This window comes from Homarus americanus, unplaced genomic scaffold (genome assembly GCF_018991925.1).
Source record: "Homarus americanus isolate GMGI-L3 unplaced genomic scaffold, GMGI_Hamer_2.0 scaffold46197, whole genome shotgun sequence".
In the NCBI taxonomy this organism is placed as follows: Eukaryota; Metazoa; Arthropoda; class Malacostraca; order Decapoda; family Nephropidae; genus Homarus; species Homarus americanus.
Genome location: NW_024723050.1, coordinates 1,793,142 through 1,810,303, shown reverse-complemented (window position 1 = coordinate 1,810,303; position 17,162 = coordinate 1,793,142). Strand labels below are relative to the sequence as shown.

Genomic DNA, 17,162 nt, shown 5'->3' with positions numbered 1-17,162 from the left:
AAGAGGGCCACCACAATAGTGCCTGCATTCCAGTGTCATGGTCACGTTGACTGCTGATATATTTAACTAATGATTCTTATTAAACTCCACGACTGCAAAACATGAGTGAGTTAGCGACCCCTGAGAAGACGTGTTTTTCCCCATAGACGCTACACTTGTGTTCCCTCCCAGAGTCCCGCCTTTGTGAAGACAGTTATCAATGCGTTGTTATTCCACTTTCTCCTGGGAAGCTCAATCTTGAATTAGTCTGTGCATATCAACTCAAGTAATTCGCCAGACCTTTGTCAACTGAGGGTCATCTTTGAATGAGTAACAGTTAGTTTGTTTGTGATTATTGTCATTGCGTGAGTAGCGATCACTGGCAACTCAGGGGTATTTATACCCGTGCATCGCCAGGGAGAGCGTCCCCTGACGCTGCTACAATGTTTCTCCAGGTATGTTTGTGTAGCCATTCAGTTAATTCAGTCAATTGTAGTGAATATCAGTGTTCATGCTTTAACAGTTGAATTGTCATTCACCCAGTGTAAGAAGTAATATAACGTAAATACGTCTGTCGTCTAGATAAGAGAGTTGTTTGTGTTGTCATGCTTCCCAGTCCGTCCCCTGACGCTGCTCCAATGTTTCTCCAGATCCCATTGTGATTCTTGCATCGCTCAACCACTCAACAACTGCCCCGGATGTAGTAGTGTAACGGGCCGAGTTTTCTCTTTTCAATAATTTACCATCCAGATATTCTTTTCTGTTAGTATTCTATTTATTCATATACTTATATGTTCGTTGTAGCATTCTTTCCAATGAGTATCCTGTTTTATATACTTATCCTTCTTCAATTCTTTACATATATACTTATTCTTATATATTCTTGCTTATATTCTTATATGTTCTTTATCTCTATATACCTTATATTCTTATATATTCTTACATAAGTAACTCTTATGCTTCTCTGCTTATATTCTCCAAGTCAATGTTCTTTCTTTTAATTTCCTTTCATATATTATAATCTCTTCCATATATTTCGTTCTACTTATATTCTAAACCATGGATTAACCTGGGAAACCATGTCTCTTATTACCACACTTATTATACTTACACCGGTAGACCTGCCACCACCCAGGATTTTTCTAGAATATAACATATCTTAGTTAACTGTTAGGTAGCAAGCTTCTAGGCACGTGAGTTAGTTATTTTCTGAGAACCAACGTGGGAAAGGATAGAGTGGTGATACTCGTAGATTACTAATTCAATATTTATTAACACAGTGATTGGATAAGATGCATCTTAGATTCACTCAGACAAAACAGAACTGCAATTTATTTAGTAAGTCATCAAACACTTCAAGAACTTATTACCTCATTAAATACCTCCAAATACTTATTTCTTCAATTGGCAATTGTGGTATTGTCACTGCCAAATGATATTCAGTACTGGGTATACACCAGATATTACTGGACCCTCAGGTCTTACCTTACCAAGTAGCAAATTAACTCTTCACTTCTTGGTTATATCATTATACTCTCAGATTATCATTTCATGGTCACTACCAATGAATACATAACACACTGGACAACTCCACAATTATTTCAACATACAATACCTCCTGTTAATTCACAAGGAACAACATGGCACTTTTAATTCTCATTCAGTGGTTCAATACTTAACCTGGGATACTATATTTCGGCTAGTTATCCCCCAAACAAGATACTATAATACTTAGGCCTATGTAACTGTGAGGAGTGCCCCAGGGTAACGCTGGTTTCTACAACAAATGAAGATCGCTGTTAGGGGTCGGTTGTAGACCGACACACACTCAGGGAGTGGCCGCCTAATTTGCAGGAAACGGACTCCCTAGTTTAATTCTGTCGAATTAACGGCATCGTCCAACCCGGTTACCGACCCACGTTAGCCGATGAGTATTCAGCTCAACACACTGGAGACATTGAGGAAGAGTCACAAATGTGTAAAGGTCTAACTTCAACTATACAAAACATACGCCTGGCAACGGTTCAGACGATATCTAAATCTCTACGTTACTCGACTTAATTGGCACAGAATTCACTATGTTAACACATGAACACTGATATTCACCAAAATTGACTAAGTTAAACTGAATTAATAGGCGGCGGGGAACACACGTTAACATACCTGGAGAGACGTTGAGGAAGAGTCACGAATGCGTGATTCTCCCTCGTGTAGAGGTATATACGTGCACCCGCGGGGCAGCTTGGGCCTCCGTATTCATACCAGAAGGGTCGATCTTACCAACAACATAACTTTTCTACCATTTTGGATCACTGTATACTTAGTTATGAACTCCGGTGTTCTTGATCAGGGTAATTTCCTATGGCTATTCATATAATCTAATCAGAGGTCGAGCTTGCCAGGAAAAGGTGGAATATACACGTCGATAACGTTAATTCTGCAAGCTCAGGCCTGAGGCGAACAAGGAGCTATTCACGGGGAGGCGCTAGATCTTGGAGATTATACCAGTTGACAGAATAGTTCAGGAGATTAATGACTTTCCTAAACAGACAACTGACACTAACTAAACTATAAACATCAGATTCTCTGATGTAGGGGCGACAAAATGATATAACTTCAGGCGCGATCAGAAACTCATGGGTACCCCCACGGACGACATAAAATACGCCACTAGCTGGCAAACTCGACACTCACTTACTTGACACGTTTTACTAACAATAAGGACAGTTGAAGCGTTCTACCCCACTCACAATGGATCTTGAATGTTTCAACTGTAAACAGACATATCTAAGTTGACTCAAAACAAGGGTGTTCTCTCTCACACTCAAATTCATTTTATAGAGAGGTTGGTTTCAGCAAGTCAGAGAAAATTGGATAACGGAGGGCTGAGGTGCCTTGAAGTGATGAGAAAACGGACTCCTCAGATGGAGGACTCAACGAAAGCCGAGTTACATGTTTTGTGAGCTATTGAGCGTAATATGAATCATTTGATTTTGGCGCTAACTGACGTGTAATACCGTGGTCGTTACAGTAGATACCCAGCAGGGACCAGATATGAAACGATGGCACCATTGCGGCCTGATTAATGTGCTCTACTGCCTCGTTGGGCCAGACCCCAGACTCGCCATGTGTCTGGCTACTACCGACCACAACAACGGTCGTGAGCCCCAGTGTTGTACCCTGGGTTACTCCTTGGAAGTATATGTCCACAGAGAGGGTTGTAACATGTATGTTAGGGATAATTAGTTGGAAATAATTATCCCATGTTGGGTAGTGGACCCCTGTATATGTTAGTGTCAGTATTAACGAGTATGTGAGTAAAGTAATCTACAATGAGTGCCATGTACTATGTATTGTGAGTAGGGCCCAGGAACTGGTCCTATTATGCCATGTAATGTAACACCAGTAAGGTTGTGTGCAGTAAGAATGTAAGATCTGAGTAATTACTGTTGAGTAAAGAAATAAGAAAATAAGTAAAGAGGAAAGTATTGAGTCTGCAATAAGCCCAGGAGTTGAACCTGGTAGTTATAAGATTAATAATATATCTTTTCCTCTTGATTTCATATTAATAAATTTGTTTTTAGAGTACTTTAGGTGTATTCATTTCTCCCACAGTATTTTACAGTACCTTTATTTCCGTCCAAGTGACTTGATACCAGAATTACCATACCCATGTGCCTAGACCCTCGACCATGCTACCAAAATAATGACCATGCTACCAAAAGAATGTCCATGCTACCAAAAGAATAGGTGACAGAACTGAGTAAGAGTAAGAACTAAGAGAAGTAAGTAAGATGAGGGTGGTGTAGGTGTTGGAAAACGCCCCCTCACACCAGCACCTCAGGTGTTAAAAGGGATTCGAATGTCTGCAGTTGGGTAATACATGTAGATGGTAACATACCAGTACATATATTGTGCAATTTGTATTAGAGGACAATTCAGTAATTGCAGGTCAAAATTGTTTCACTTACTATTAACAACACAGCATACATATAAAGTTTCTCACTTTTGATCTTTTTTTTCATTTTTGTATTTCTGTATGGTTCTCTTGTGGATTCCTCCCCTACAAACGCTTTTGTCGCTGAGTAGCCAACGCGAATTCTCCAGCCGCACCTCGTGTCTAGGTCAGCAACCAGCGCCGCCTTACATGTACGGAGGTCAACTATTAAGCCACGCCTACCTCCGCTATATAAGACCTCACCTCGTGGCGACCTATCTCTTTCTACCCACAGCCACCAGCTTGCAACACCTCCTCCTCCTCCTGCCTGGCGGCCCTCGCTCCCGCCGGCGACCATGGCGACCCACAAGCTGGTCCTCCTCTGAGCACCCTCACCAACCAGCTCTCTCTACTCAACGCTTGTAACCATGCTGCCTTCCCAGCACCAAGCTGCATTGTACATCCAATACAACATGTATACAGAGAGCACATTGTGAGTTTCCTTTCTCCATCCCATCCCGAGTGTGAACCAAATAACTCGTACCCCACAAATGGTGACCCCAGGAGATTCGCACTCACACAGGATAGAGGAGAAACCGATCACTCTCCCAGTCTTCAAGAAACATGGAAGACTGGCTTATCCACACAGAAGCAGCTCTCATCGGCTCTACAACTACTGTCTCTACACCGCAGGTTAGACACCCTAAAGCAGCTCTGTAACTCTAAGCAGACAGCCGCTCCTCTTCCTGCCCCAAGCACCACGTCCTACCGACCCCAACACACCCGTCCTGCCTCAGACGCCGCCACGGCCCAGCAGTAACCCCTGCCCCTGCTCCTGACGCGGACCCACACACCCCTCTTTTCGCCCTCAGGTACCCCCTGCTACTGTCCTGCAACCTGCTGCTGTCGTGGACCCAGCTGCTGTCACGGACCCTCCTCCACTCCTGCTGACGCAGCCCCTGCTCCTGAGCCAAGCCCACACACCCCAGCAGGCGCATCTGAGGACTCTGTACCTGTCGCGAGGAAAACACAACATTCATCACCTCCACAACTCTCTTTCTCCCTCTCTTCTCCCACAGATCTTGTGTGTCTAGAGTCTAGACAGTTGCCTCCACTAGCGGCCGGCTCATCCACGCCCTCGCCGTTATGGCTCACATGTGGCATGCACCACCCGTTCTGCCTCACATGTGCCATGCACTGCCCGTTCTGCCTCACATGTGCCGTGCAACCCTGCAGACAACAAGTCTCCTACACCGCCTGGAGGGAAGGAGGGAGTATTGTAGTGGATTCCTCCCCTACAAACGCTTGTCGCTGAGTAGCCGACCCCGCGAATTCCCCAGTGTATGCCTCGTGGTCTAGGTCAACCAGCACCGCCTTACATGACGGAGGTCAACTATTAAGCCACGCCTACCTCCGCTATTTAAGACCTGACCTCGTGGTGACCTACCTCACTTCCTACCTACAGCCAGTCTTCAAGTAACACCACCTCCTCCGTTTCTGCCTGGCGGCCCTCGCTCCCGCCGGCGAGCATGGCGACCCACAAGCTTGTCCTCCTCTGAGCATCCTCACCAACCAGCTCTCTCTACTCAACGCTTGTAACTATGCTGCCTTCCCAGCACGAAGCTGCACTGTACATCCAACACAATATGTATACAGAGAGCACATTGTGAGTTTCCTTTCTCCATCCCATCCTGAGTGTGAACCAAATAACCCGTACCCCACAGGCTAATCCCCGTAAAAAAAAAAATAATAACAATGGGTTAGAGATTCGGAATCGGTCCCGGCAGGTTTTGAACTTGACCGACTTGGGCTCGGGGGCCGGCTCGGTCCCCCTCCCAGCCCAGCTGTGCGGTTTAATTGTAAACAACGCTGATCTGTCAACAGGCGGCTGGAAGACGCGAGTAGTTGATAATCGCATTTAATACCCTTTACTTTACAAACGTGTGTATCTAAAGGGCACGTGTGACTGTAATGGAAAGGGAACTTCAGGGTTAATATTTTCTGATTGAATTTACTTTATCGAAACTTTGCTACTTGTAAGTACACTTATCTACGGTTGGCATTTATGAATGTAGTATTGCGTCCTTTAATCAGCAAATGCAGTAAATTATATATATGAAATTATATATATATATATATATATATATATATATATATATATATATATATATATATATATATATATATATACTTTGATATCTCACCATGTCAGATCCCAATGCATACTAAAGACTCTGTTATCTGAGAACGTATAAAAGAGGGCCACCACACTAGTGCCTGCACTCCAGCACCTCGGGTGTCAAAAGGGATTAGAATGTCTGCATTTGGCTAGTACATGTAGATGGTAACATACCTGTACATATACTGCGCAATTTCTAGTAGAGGACAATTCAATATTTTTTTGGTACTGTCAGAAAATAGCTGTACCACCTGAATAAATTTTTAATTTCGTTCTTTTTTCCACAGATGTTCTCTGGATGATAGTAAGTAATAGAATCGTTACAACAATGCACAGAATGGTATTATTGCACTTTCAACCAATATGGCTCTCTAGTTGAGCAATATGTCGCCTATTCAATTACGACAAGTAAAAGTTGGGTTCAGAAGGTAGCTATTGATGAGATATATTAATTTATGAAGTTAAATCCTTTGGCTACAAATTAGTTGAAAGTGTAACACTACCAAGGTATTTACTCTAGGTTAGGCTAGGCTAGACTGGTTTTTTATATAAGCAATGTGGTTTTCTGGATTTTTTTGTGTTTTATTCGATTTTAATATTGACTTTTATTGGAATTCACTTTTTTGGTAGGAAGGCTTTGGGCTTTATAAAAACGAGTGATTTCCAACAAAAATAAGTATTATTGCGTTTACACACCGTTCATTCCTACCACTTATCTATTATCATATTCGAATAAGACGTCTAATTATAATATAATTTTCATCTATTACATAATCGGCGGAAATGTATAATAACGGAGATAGCTTATCCCCAAAATCTTTTATTTTCTTCTATTAACCTCCCGCCATTATAGTCTGCCTCTCACCCAACACTGCGTGTCTTGCGTCTCTTTCATAAATCATGACCCGCATGCGTACCCGTACACGTCACGTGGCCAATCAAAAGCGTTTTTGCTTTTGGAACCAATTAAAATGATTTTGGGTTTAATTATGAGTATATTTGGCCCAATCAAAATCGAGTTTTATTTTGGGTCTCATATTTTGAAATTCAAGTTCAGTTCCGACCATGGAAGTCTGCGTTGGGTGTCACTTAAAGTATATGGAGCTTATTGAGAGTTTTTGGAGAAAAAAACGTAGAAACTATAGCATTTTTTCGATCGCAAGGTGTTCTTCCAACCTCAGTAAAGTGTACTAAGAGCAAGACTGAATGTAAATATCGCAACGACCAACATATGTGGCGTTGTGTAAGAATCCCAGAATGCAATGACGAACAAGAACTAGGCCAATAAGGTAAGAAATAGGTGATTCCATCATATGGTGAGTCAGTTAAGTTAAGTTAGGTTAGGTTAGGTTTTTGTTTTTCTAGTTTTTTTTTGTGTATTTTTTAGTCGCTTAGCCACTTTTTTTTTCGGAAAACGTCAAACGAAAAAAAATCGCTAAAAAAAAAAAGGCTAAATTCCGCCAAAAATGAAGGTCATATTCGGTCTAAGCACACACAAATACACTAGAAAAATATATTTTTTACTTGCTAAAAGTGAACGGTGTGGCAATGCAAATTTACCCAAAAATCGATATTAAAATCGAAAACCCCCCCCGGAAAAACACATTGCTTAACTCAAGAGCAATATTGGTTGAAAATGCATATTTACTCAGGGAACCTGACCTGTCCAACCAAAGAAACCTATCTAACCTTACCGAACTTCCTAGCCATGGGGTTCTGCCCCCAAACCCCCCATATTAAACAGAAAGTAATTATTTTGATATTTGGGGCCAATGAAAACAACTCTGTTAAGTGTCTTGGTGTAATTTTAGGTTTTATTGTGGATGTGAGAATACACTCGGGTCGGTTATAAACAGACAACACATAGTGACTCGGCAGATTTTTCAGAGGAGTATTTATGGTAAATAATGAATTTCTTCACGTACAAAGCATGTACAGATATCATTTTACTGTCATATCAGTTTTTCGCCATAATTTCCCTCGTCCTTCATGTCCTGCCCACTACAGTTGATTTATGATTGGAGATATAGAAAAAATAAATAAAATGAAAAGTTGATGCCTCTTTTTAAGTACAGTATTATTATTATTTTTTGTTTCTAATGGTAAATTCAGACAAAACGTGACTATTTTCACGTAGGACATCTTTTGGCGTATTTACCCATAACAGATATCGGGAGTTGAAAATCAGAAAACTGCAGTGCAGTACAGTACTCCCTCTTTATCGACGGGGGTTACGTTCTGTAGACGGCCGTCGATAAAGAAACCGTCGATACCGTGATGGTTACGTAATTTTTCTAACTATTATTAGCATATGTTGAATAAATGTACCTTTAAGCATTAATGCGTTTCCTTTACACATAACCTTAAATAATAGTGTATAAATAATAATATAATAAGTGGACAAAAATACTAGCAAACTTACGATTTCATTTATTGAAGTGAACATCGGTCCTTACAGTAAACAATACAGTGTACAGTATATACACGTGTGATGATTGAGGCTTATTAAAAGCCTGACCAGTCAGATGAGTATGATGAGTCAAGGTCTGCATCTTCTTGAGGGGTGTGGGCAGGTACTGCGTCTTGTTGTTGTGAGGTGCCGGCAGCTTCTACGTCTTGTTGTTGTGAGGTGTCGGCAGCTTCTGCCTCCTGTTGCAGGATGCCGGCAGGTTCGGCGATGGCAGGCACTCGGCGACTGAAGAAGTTGGTGATGGTGGTCTGTGCTTTCTTGCTTCTCATTTCCCTCTGCAGTTCTATATATGGCAACATAACATTTTCAATAGCTCTCTTTGCTTTAAGGGACCTATCAAGGGAGGGATCAATGTCATAGAGATGAGCAGAGAGGGCCTTACTCATTCTTATTACTTCACCAAGATTATCTAAAGTTAAGTTCTTATTTTCATCATCACTCACTTCATCTTCTGTTTCATCCTGCAGCTCCACTAATTGTTCTAGTTCATCACTTGTAAATGGATCCCCAACATTTCCCAATAACTCTTCTTGCACCTCTGCCGCTGTTAAGTCAGAGAACCCTTCACCTCCAACTTCATTTGCCATAGTTATTATGTTGCGTAACTGAGGCTCGGCTGTTGGGAACCCTGTGAATGTTGGGACAATTTCAGGCCACAATTTTTTCCAACATGATCGGACACAGTTCTGCGACAGTTCATTGTGGCTTTCAGCGATGAAGTTTATGCACTGTGCAATATCAAATTTCTTCCACATTTCTCTGGGTGTCACATCAGCATCCTTATCAAGGCACTCACGAATCATGCTGAAAGTCTTCTCTGCATATTTAGCCTTAAACACGACAATGACTCCCTGGTCCATTGGCTGGATGATGGAGGTGGTGTTTTTTGGCAAGAAAACCACCTCAATGTTGGGGTGGGCAGTCTTGAGTTCTTCAGAGTGGCCAGGGCAATTATCTAGATATAATACCACTTTGAACTCCATGCCAAGTTCATCCAGATAATCTTTCACCTCTCTAGCAAAGCAGTTTTTCAGCCAATCCACGCACAAATCAGATGTCATCCACGCTTTCTTGTTGTTCCTGTAGAAAACTGGTAGCAAGTTCATGTTTTTATTTTTGAGAGCCCGAGGTCGTGCGGCAGTGTATAACAACATGGGCTTAATCATATGCCCTGCCGCATTCCCACATAGCATCACTTTCACTCGGTCCTTCGCAACTTTAAATCCAGGGGCACTTTTTTCCTCTTTAGAGATGTAGGTTCGGCGTGGCATCTTCTTCCACCATAGGCCTGACTCATCAGCATTAAAAACTTGTTCCGGCCTATAACCCTTTTGTTCTATGTGGTTAGCAAACTCTGCAGGGTATGCTTCCCCTGCCACAGTGTCTGCTGATGCTGCTTCGCCAGTCACATTTATATTATGCAGCCCATAACGATGTCTGAATTTCTCGAACCATCCTTTGCTAGCTGCACATTTTTTCAAATTGTCACCATCACCCTGATTATCACCATCACCCTGATTATCACCATCACCCTGATCATCACCATCACCAACACCATGATCATCACCTTTAGAAAACTTATCATAAAGTTCCTTAGCTTTCTGCCTAATAAATTTCGAGTCAAGTGGTATGCGGCGGCGGTTTAGGTCCTCTATCCAAATGTTCAGTGCTTTTTCCATTTTAATGAGGGCATCATCACGCACATGGCTTGTCACTTTTGATGTCACTGGTGCACTTGAAGCTAAAGCGTGCTTCAGATCCTTTGGACGTCATTTAATTCCACGCACACTGGATTCGTTGAGCCCAAAGTGGCAGCCAACAGCTGCGTAGCTCATACCGCTGTCGAGTTGTTTCAGCACTTCATTCTTCTCATTCAGCGTCAGCACTCGTCTTGCCCTCTTAGGTGTAGATCCAGAGGGAGCAGCAGGTCGTTTGGGAGGCATGGTGATATAAGTTGATGTGATGAACCACCAGCAAAAGTTCAAAATCAAAGACTTGCCCACGCGGCTTGGCTGATGTCTGTGTTCAGGGAAGGCGGGCCGCGGGTAGACGCTAGTCACGCCACTAGTGCCGCCTAGCGGCGAAAGTACAAACAAGGCCCGCAGAGTTCAAATAAAGCCAAAATAAAAATCCGTCTAAATAATCCATCGATAATCGAAACCGTCGATAAAAAATCCGTCGATAAAGAGGGAGTACTGTACTAGAAAAGATTATTGTAGTTGTTGCCACCAACTAGAAAAACTATTATTGTATTTGTTGCCACCAACTAGAAAAGCTATTATTGTAGTTGTTGCCACCAACTAGAAAAGCTATTATTGCATTTGTTGCCACCAACTAGAAAAGCTATTATTGCATTTGTTGCCACCAACTAGAAAAGCTATTATTGCATTTGTTGCCACCAACTAGAAAAGCTATTATTGTAGTTGTTGCCACCAACTAGAAAAGCTATTATTGTAGTTGTTGCCACCAACTAGAAAAGCTATTATTGCATTTGTTGCCACCAACTAGAAAAGCTATTATTGCATTTGTTGCCACCAACTAAGAAAAGCTATTATTGCATTTGTTGCCACCAACTAGAAAAGCTATTATTGCATTTGTTGCCACCAACAAGCTATTATTATTTGTTGCCACCAACTAAAAAAGCTATTATTGCATTTGTTGCCACCAACTAGAAAAGCTATTATTGCATTTGTTGTCACCAACTAGAAAAGCTATTATTGCATTTGTTGCCACCAACTAGAAAAGCTATTATTGCATTTGTTGCCACCAACTAGAAAAGCTATTATTGCATTTGTTGCCACCAACTAGAAAAGCTATTATTGTATTTGTTGCCACCAACTAGAAAAGCTATTATTGTAGTTGTAGCCACCAACTAGAAAAGCTATTATTGTAGTTGTTGCCACCAACTAGAAAAGCTATTATTGTAGTTGTTGCCACCAACTAGAAAAGCTATTATTGTATTTGTTGCCACCAACTAGAAAAGCTATTATTGCATTTGTTGCCACCAACTAGAAAAGCTATTATTGCATTTGTTGCCACCAACTAGAAAAGCTATTATTGCATTTGTTGCCACCAACTAAAAAAGCTATTATTGCATTTGTTGCCACCAATTAAAAAAGCTATTATTGCATTTGTTGCCACCAACTAAAAAAGCTATTATTGTAGTTGTTGCCACCAACTAGAAAAGCTATTATTGTAGTTGTTGCCACCAACTAGAAAAGCTATTATTGCATTTGTTGCCACCAACTAAAAAAGCTATTATTGCATTTGTTGCCACCAACTAGAAAAGCATATTGTATTTGTTGCCACCAACTAGAAAAGCTATTATTGCATTTGTTGCCACCAACTAGAAAAGCTATTATTGTATTTGTTGCCACCAACTAGAAAAGCTATTATTGCATTTGTTGCCACCAACTAGAAAAGCTATTATTGCATTTGTTGCCACCAACTAGAAAAGCTATTATTGCATTTGTTGCCACCAACTAGAAAAGCTATTATTGTATTTGTTGCCACCAACTAGAAAAGCTATTATTGTAGTTGTTGCCACCAACTAGAAAAGCTATTATTGTAGTTGTTGCCAAATTAACTAGAAAAGCATATTGTATTTGTTGCCACCAACTAGAAAAGCTATTATTGTAGTTGTTGCCACCAACTAGAAAAGCTATTATTGTAGTTGTTGCCACCAACTAGAAAAGCTATTATTGTATTTGTTGCCACCAACTAAAAAAGCTATTATTGTAGTTGTTGCCACCAACTAGAAAAGCTATTATTGTATTTGTTGCCACCAACTAGAAAAGCTATTATTGTATTTGTTGCCACCAACTAGAAAAGCTGTTATTGTATTTGTTGCCACCAACTAGAAAAGCTATTATTGCATTTGTTACCACCAACTAGAAAAGCTATTATTGCATTTGTTGCCACCAACTAGAAAAGCTATTATTGCATTTGTTGCCACCAACTAGAAAAGCTATTATTGTATTTGTTGCCACCAACTAGAAAAGCTATTATTGCATTTGTTGCCACCAACTAGAAAAGCTATTATTGCATTTGTTGCCACCAACTAGAAAAGCTATTATTGCATTTGTTGCCACCAACTAGAAAAGCTATTATTGCATTTGTTGCCACCAACTAGAAAAGCTATTATTGTATTTGTTGCCACCAACTAGAAAAGCTATTATTGCATTTGTTGCCACCAACTAGAAAAGCTATTATTGTATTTGTTGCCACCAACTAGAAAAGCTATTATTGCATTTGTTGCCACCAACTAGCTATTGCATTTGTTGCTGCCACCAACTAGAAAAGCTATTATTGCATTTGTTGCCACCAACTAGAAAAGCTATTATTGCATTTGTTGCCACCAACTAGAAAAGCTATTATTGCATTTGTTGCCACCAACTAGAAAAGCTATTATTGTAGTTGTTGCCACCAACTAGAAAAGCTATTATTGTAGTTGTTGCCACCAACTAGAAATGCTATTATTGTATTTGTTGCCACCAACTAGAAAAGCTATTATTGCATTTGTTGCCACCAACTAGAAAAGCTATTATTGCATTTGTTGCCACCAACTAAAAAAGCTATTACAGCTGTATTGCATTTGTTGCCACCAATTAAAAAAGCTATTATTGTAGTTGTTGCCACCAACTAAAAAAGCTATTATTGTAGTTGTTGCCACCAACTAGAAAAGCTATTATTGTAGTTGTTGCCACCAACTAGAAAAGCTATTATTGCATTTGTTGCCACCAACTAAAAAAGCTATTATTGTATTGCATTTGTTGCCACCAGCCGAATCTCCTGATTTTTTCTTTTCAAACAATTGTTTACACAATTCTAAGACACTTTTCTTCCATGACATTTCCCTCACAAATGACAGAATCGAGATATTTAACATGCCGGGAGGTTCTGGAGCCCAGCAGTTAGGAAGTTAGATAAGTTTAGGCAGGTTTGGTTCATGCTATCAACCGTGTATTATCTCTGTTATGCATACAATGTGAGAAAAGTGTCATAGAAGAAAATCGTTTTATTTTTGTAAGCTTATTATTGGTAATCCTGGAGCAGATGGCAAACACTAGAACGTGTCGTTCGTTTTCATTAATTTTTTCCTCAAATTTTCTTTCGATGATAATAAGTAATAAAAACGATATGACAACACACAGAACTTAATGGAACCTGACCTAACTAGCCGAAGAATCCTAACTAACTAAACAAAGAATCCTACCTACTTAACCTTATCTAACTTCCAAGGAGGGGGGGGGCGCCGCCCTACAAACCCCCAGCGACTTTGTTGAGGTGTCGGTTGTAAACAAAGAACAGACAACAATGTGCGCTGATAATGGCATAATTTTCAGAGGAATATTTACAGTAAATAATTTATTACTTTTCATACAAAGCACGTAGCGACATCATTCTACTGTCATATGATCATTTTTTTCACCTTGTTTTACTCCACAATTTCCCTATCTTTCATACCCTGCCCACTACAGTATAAGTGATTTATGATTTTAGAGAAAAACTAAAAAAATAAATAAATAAATAAATACTAAAGTTTTGTGCTGTATTGTTTTTATTATTACTATCTTCCAAAGAACATATGTGGAAAAAAATAACGAAATTTTATTAAGAAATGAAAAAAAAATATTTATTGCCCTCACAATTTTTCTAGTACAGCTGTGGTTTTTGAATTTTCAACTCCCAATATCTCGGTTATGGATAAAATGTGCCAAAAGTGTCATAGAAGAAAATCATCTTCTGTTTGTCTGAACTTATCATCAGAAAAAGAAAACATTGTCGAATTATGTCCTCTGCTATAAATTGGCTCATCCACTGCACTCCCATTTTGTCTACTTTCCATTAAGTTTGGTTAGTTCATCATTAACTGACAGTAGACATTTTGGGAATATGGGACATTTTCAGAGGAGATATAATGCTATTAGACAAAGTGGGCATAAACCATATACTGTACACATAGGCAAAGGGTGATTTAATAGAACGATCAGTGGTGAAGAGGATAAAGTAAAGTAATATAGCAGTGGCTGGCAAGCTTTTTGTAGCATCTCGGATGTAAAAATTGGAGAGGTTATCTAGTGTGTGGTCATAAAATAATGTTTGGGACAGAAAAAGTCATAAAAAGATGTTATGAACATCTTCAAGCCTTTGATTTGATACACCCACACAGGTTTTTAATTTAAACTTTATGTAATGGTAGAAAGCCTTTGGGTTTGACCAAACGAGGTCAAGTCAAATCTGGAGGCTTTCTACCGTTAAGCAAAATCAAAATTAAAAACGCGTGTGGGCATCTCAGATCTGAGGCTTGAAGATGGGAGTTACGTAGACTTGGATCAGGAGAAGGTGGAGGCTTTAAACAAATTCTTTTTTTTAAGTATTCATGAGAGGATGCGAACAATCTTCCTTTGTTTGAGGAATGACAGTTTGACACAGACACATTTTTTTCACAGAAGAGGGTATAAGAAACAAATTGTCAAAGCTAAAGTTACGTAAGAGCCTTGGTCCTGACATGGTGTATCCCATAGTGCTAAGAGAGTTGTGCAATGAGCTTGCAGAGCCCCTTAAGATCCTATCCTATTCTATAAGTGTGTCTGTTTGTTCTAGATATAGATCCAAAACAAAAGCAGTCAGAGACCTGAAACTTTGCACACACATTACTTGGGTCCAAAGGTTGTACACCTTAGTATAAGTAGTCCTTGATATAATGAACCCCTGTGTACAGAATTTTATTCTTATGGAAATTTTATTTTAGTACTATCCAGGTTCTTTATACAGCCAAAATTTCTGCAGTTATGGAAATTATTCCAGAGAAGATAAAATTGAAATTTTATTGCTGGGAAAAAAGGCATCCAAACTTCATATAAATTAAAACCCACAAAAAACAAACAAAACAGTATCAGATGTTAATGGAAGGGCAATGATTTTTTACTGAATATTTTGAAGTTTCCATAAAGGAAGAGGAGACAGGTTCAGAAGTCTCTGAGAGTGTATCAGTATTAGATTACTACAGGCTGACCTCGCAAATTAGTGCCTCAGAAGTCTGTTTTTCCACAAAACTGTGCATTTGCATGAGTGCTTCCCAATTACCATGTTTATCACTAGTCTGTGCTCATTTGATAAAAATAAAAATAAAATTTTTATGAAATTTAAACTCCAGTGAAAATGCACAAATTGGCAGAAAAACAGGCTTCTTTAACATGTATTTCACTCTATATAAACAATGTGTCTTAGAAATAAAGAAAATATAATATAAACCTATAAAATATGAAAAGTTAAGTGAATGGGTGTGCTTGTGTGGGAAGTGAATGTATGTATGGAGGCAGTGGACTGTAACTGTGTTACCATGCTCCCTCCCCTGATTTGATGTCATGGCATACACACAATGCAGCACTGCAGCGGCCACACACATCTGAGTCAGCTGGGTGACTACCTGGCTGAAATGTCATGTCACTCAGAGCATGGTTGAGTGTGGAAGGAGCTATTTTTTGGACATGAAATACTATATGAGCAATTGTATTTTATGATATGCTATGTATAAATTTTATTGTTTTAAGATTTTGATGTTTATTCCACAGAACTGTGCTGCTTGGAAGTTCGGTTAATGAGGGATACCAATTAACACAAATTTGCGAGGTCTACCTGTATTATAGAATTCCAGGGAAAATGTGAGTCAAGGTTGAGGTGGTTACCCATGTCAGGGAGGGCAAACTGTGACAGCCAAGGCTATACAATACACCAGTGTATATACCTAACCCGTGCAAAGTTGTTTAAGTTTGTTAGTTGGAGATAAGATGAACCAACCTAACCTAACCTAACCAAACCTTACTTTATTCTCATTGCCTCTGGTCAGCTCACTAGCTAGCGCTTTTTTTCCCAGCTGAGAAAAGATGCCCCGCCCCCTCTTCAAAAGTTACAGCTGATTGGCTGTTGCAAACCTGTCCGATTTTATCCTAAAGTAGTGATGTATTTCTAAATGAGTTTATTCATAATCGTTGGGATGACCGTTTCTGATGAGAAAGATATTTAGCTAAATTATATAAAGATACATACCTTCATTATATCAAACATAAGCACATAGGAAGTTTATCAGAAGTATTATACATGGATTAACTGTTAAACTCTGGTAGCAAATTCACACTTTTGGAGGATGCATTTAATATACAGGGTATACTTATTTTTACCCACAATAAGGCATACTAAGACAAATTATGTACCAGTAATACTGTGGTCCCTCGGTTAACAAACGGTTAGATTAACAAAATTTTGGTAAACAAATTACCTCTCATAAGGATCTTCAATTCGGTTAACGAACAAAACTTCGATTAACGAAATCCTTACAAACAACAAGTTTTGTTGTGAGCATCAGCTGATGGGGTAGTCTGCCAACTCAGTAATCTTGTCTATGTTTACATTCGTTTCCAGTGGAATAAATATCAAGGAAGTTTGCTCTTTAATATTTTTGCATTGTTTATATTAAAATTATTGGTCATTCTAAAATTTAGCCATCCAAGCTCTGTCTTTATAAAGTTTTTCAAGTACAGTAATCTTTTTTGCTCGATTATGTAACTTTATTCATTTATTGGAATTCATTTACA

General features: G+C 39.5%; 1 protein-coding gene across 14 annotated transcripts in view; it reads left to right on the top strand.

Moving 5' to 3' along the window:
• The first annotated feature begins 409 nt into the window (after nt 1-409).
• The window catches only part of LOC121863243 (protein RFT1 homolog), a 71,872-nt gene continuing 55,119 nt past the window's right edge, over nt 410-17,162 (top strand). For 2 of the 14 annotated variants that reach the window (XM_042361768.1, XM_042361769.1), the window contains exons 1-2: nt 5,722-5,952; nt 16,143-16,232. The gene's annotated coding sequence lies outside the window, so the exon portion shown is untranslated. Of the gene's footprint in view, nt 435-5,721; nt 5,953-6,382; nt 6,400-16,142; nt 16,233-17,162 lie in introns of those variants that run through there. The other 12 variants (XM_042361770.1, XM_042361760.1, XM_042361771.1 and 9 more) reach the window with 8 other exon arrangements.